Genomic DNA, 3,889 nt, shown 5'->3' with positions numbered 1-3,889 from the left:
ACCCGAGAGGTTAACATGCCGTACCACGCCAAGGATCTCGGACCCTTGGTATGGGATGCAGTTCGACAGGGCGATCCCAACTCTTTTACAATACAACATCTCCCTGGCGAACGAGGCCCGCCGGAAATTGGAGGAGCAGCACCTCATATTTCGCCTGGGCAGTTTGCGGCCCGGTGGTATGAACGTTGACTTCTCCAACTTCAGATAGCTCCTCTGTCCCTCCCTTCCCCTCCTCCTTCCCAGATCTCCCTCTATCTTCCTGTCTCCACCTATATCCTTCCTTTGTCCCACCCCCGACATCAGTCTGAAGAAGGGTCTCGACCCGAAACGTCACCCATTCCTTCTCTCCCGAGATGCTGCCTGACCTGCTGAGTTACTCCAGCATTTAGTGAATAAATCGATTTGTACCAGCATCTGCAGTTATTTTCTTATATCACCATACAATTCTATGCGTTGCCCAGGTCACAAGAGACATTTTTGCATCACCATCAGGGTCGGAGCTTGCTTGAGTACGTACACCCGCAAGTCTGGGCGGAGGATTCCACTCAGGTGGGTTGCACGGATGTTCCACCCGTGGAGATTGACCTTAAGATGGGCGCTGTACTACCGTCTATCCAGCAGTACCCATTGAAACGCCAGGCCATCCCTTGCATTGACGCCCTAATCAAGGGATTGGTCCAACAGGGGATTCTGGTACTGTGTCACTCCCCTTGTAACACTCCCATTCTGGCAGTGGCAAAGGCAGGCAAGTCAACCCAGTATCGACTCGTTCAGGACCTGCAGGCCATTAATAATATCGTCCAGTCTCTGCATGCACTTGTTCCCAACCCGGCCCACATATTGGCCTCCGTTCCTCCCCTAGCAAACGTCTTCACCACTGTTGACCTTCAACATGCTTTCTTCCCAGTCCCCCTGCATCCTTCCAGCCAGTACCACTTTGCCTTCACCTACAATGGACAAAAGTACACCTGGACCAGGTTACCGCAATGGTTTGTTCACCCACCTACCCTATTCTCCAAGTGCCTCCAACAGCAACTCCAGGATTTGGAATTGTCAAGCGGATCTGCCCTGATTCAGTATGTGGACGACCTACTGATAGCCAGCCCAGACGAACAGAGTAATCGTGAGGATGTCATACTGTTACTTAACTTTCTACAACAGCTTGGATGTGTGGTCTCCCAACAAAAGGTGAAGGTGGCCCAGGCTGAAGTTAAGTTCCTCGGCATTTTATTATCAGCTTATGAACGAAACCTGGAAAACGATCGTATCCAACCTATTTGCGCCACACCTGCTCCTCGCACGGCGAAACAAGTGAGCCGGTGGCTGGGAATGGTTAATTACTGCCGTCAATGGATACCTAATGTAACCAACCAGACCAAATTGCTTACCGGTGACAACTTGGCCGGCGACTTTGTACTATCTGATCAGGCGCAAGAGGCATTCGAGACATTGAAATGCCAGTTAGCACAGGCCCCGGCTCTGTGGCGGCCCTTGTACGATCGCCCCTTTCAACTCTATTGCACAGTTCTTTACGACTGTGCTTCCGCGGTCCTCACTCAACAGCACGGTGATCGCCACCGTCCATTCGCATACTATTCCTCCAAACTGGACCCTGTCGCTTTGTGCTACCCGCTATGTACTCAGATCCTTACCGCCATCTACAATAGTCTCCAGTCTGCAGTCTGAAGTTAACATCACGCTCCAACAGGACATCACACTCTATAGCTGCCATTCGGTTACCGCCTTACTCGGCCAACTACAAACCTAACACCTGACTTCAGCACGACAGAACCGCTATGAGATCTTTCTGTTGAATAACCCCCAGTTAACATTTAAATATTGCTCGAACATCAATCCTGCTACATTTCTCGATCACCCACCTCTCGAACAATTAACCTCTGGGCATGATTGTCTCCAGATGATCCAAGAAGACACTAGCCCGCGGGCTGATCTCTCCGACGCACGGCTCCTCAATCCTGACCTGGTCATGTACACTGATGGCAGTTCCTCCCTGGATGAGCGCAGTCAGCATCTCTCTGGCTATTCAATAGTTACTGACAATAATCGCCTTTTAGAATCTGGGGCTTTTGACCCACCTGTGTCTGCCCAAAAGGCCGAACTTTATGCCCTGATTCAGGCTTGCATTATGGGGGAGGGATTAAGCATTAACATATATACGGACTCTCGATATGCTTTCGGCGTGGTGCACGACTTTGGCCAACTTTGGAAGAACCGGGGATTCCTCACCTCCTCAGGCACTCCTATTTCTAATCAAGCCCTCGTTTCTGCCCTCCTCTTAGCCATCCAATTGCCCCTAAGTATGCTCTGTCCATACCTCTGGCACGTCCCCTGTTGACCTCGGGAGTCACAATGCCTACCTTGCTGCCAAACAGGCTGCACGAAGTAGGACTAATGTTGTGTCAAAAATGATGAGACTGACACTAACCCCCCCCCCTTCCCAAGGGACGGTCAACCTCTGAAAAACCTATGCCAACCATCCAAGAAGTACTTCGGTTACAGGAGGACGCTCCTGATGTAGATAAGGCTTTATGGGTCAATTCTGGCTGTAGAATTGATGCAGTGACGGGGCTATGGACCACACCTGTGGGTCAGACCTGTATGACTGATAAAATAGCCCTATGAGTGGTTGAATGTATCCATCTGGCCACTCACTGCGGGGCACAAGCAACGAGTTCATTGCTTCTTAACATCTGGTGGCACCCTCGGCTCCAAGAATTGGCATCCCGTGTGAGTGCATGGTGCCTTGTGTGTCTCCGCCATTACACGGGTCGAGGGGCCCCGTGTTCCCCGGGCAAGACCACTCTGCCCGAGGGTCCCTTTGAGACCCTACAGATGGATTACATTGAACTTCCACGGTGTCAAAGTTATAAATATGTACTGGTTATTATTGATGTCTTTAGTAAATGGACCCAGGCTTATCCGAACTCTGATAACAAAGCCTCCACGGTGGTTAAAGTGTTACTTAAGAGAATCGTTCCTCGTTTCGGCATTCCTGCTCGCCTCAGTTCCGATAATGGTCCACACTTCATTGCAGCGGTTAACAAGGAAATGTGTGCCCAGCTGGGCGTGCATCAGCAACTACACTGCGCGTACCGGCCACAAGCTGCTGGCCTAGTCGAAAGAGTTAATCAGACTTTGAAAACCAAACTCGCTAAACTAGTCGAACAAACAGGTTCTTCTTGGCTAAAACTGTTGCCTGTAGCACTTTTTCAGATTCGCACCACTCCCGCAGGTCGGACTGCCCTCTCGCCTGCGGAGATCGTTTATGGGCGGCCTCTCCGCACTCCTTGGAATGATGCTCCTCCGGCGCCGGTGCATTTCCACCACATGACTGACGAAATGACCACCTATATTATTGCCCTAACTAAAGCTTTGCGTTTTGCTCATTCACAGGTTCGCGCTGCCTTTGGTACTCCACTTGCCAATACTCCCCCTTCTCCAATCACGCCTGGTTCTTATGTCCTTATTAAAAATTGGCCTAAGAAGTCCCTTGACCCACGGTGGGAAGGATCCTTCCAGGTTCTTCTTACGACCCCCACGGCTGTCAAGTTTGAAGGACGATCGGCCTGGGTGCATCTACATCACTGCAAATTGATTGGTCAGGCCAATCAAAAGGGAAGAGGAGGAGTCTGTTGGGAAGGATGGGAATGTTTAAGTCAATTTATCTCCTGTTTTGTAAGTTTTTTGTTTTTGAGTTTTAAGTTTTTTTTAGTTTCTAAAATCTTTTTGTGAATCTTTTGTCTTTCAGTCCAATCCAGATTATCGTATACGATTATGGAACACGAAGTCTTATGTGGCCTCTTGTGGTTCGCCCAGATTACGAGTATGTCCGGTGTACTCTGGCGATGTAATCCCAGACATTGCAACC

The sequence above is a fragment of the Rhinoraja longicauda genome, chromosome 35 (assembly GCF_053455715.1).
Source record: "Rhinoraja longicauda isolate Sanriku21f chromosome 35, sRhiLon1.1, whole genome shotgun sequence".
Lineage (NCBI taxonomy): Eukaryota > Metazoa > Chordata > Chondrichthyes > Rajiformes > Arhynchobatidae > Rhinoraja > Rhinoraja longicauda.
The sequence above is the reverse complement of the archived record's forward strand: the minus strand, read 5'-3'. Positions refer to the sequence as shown.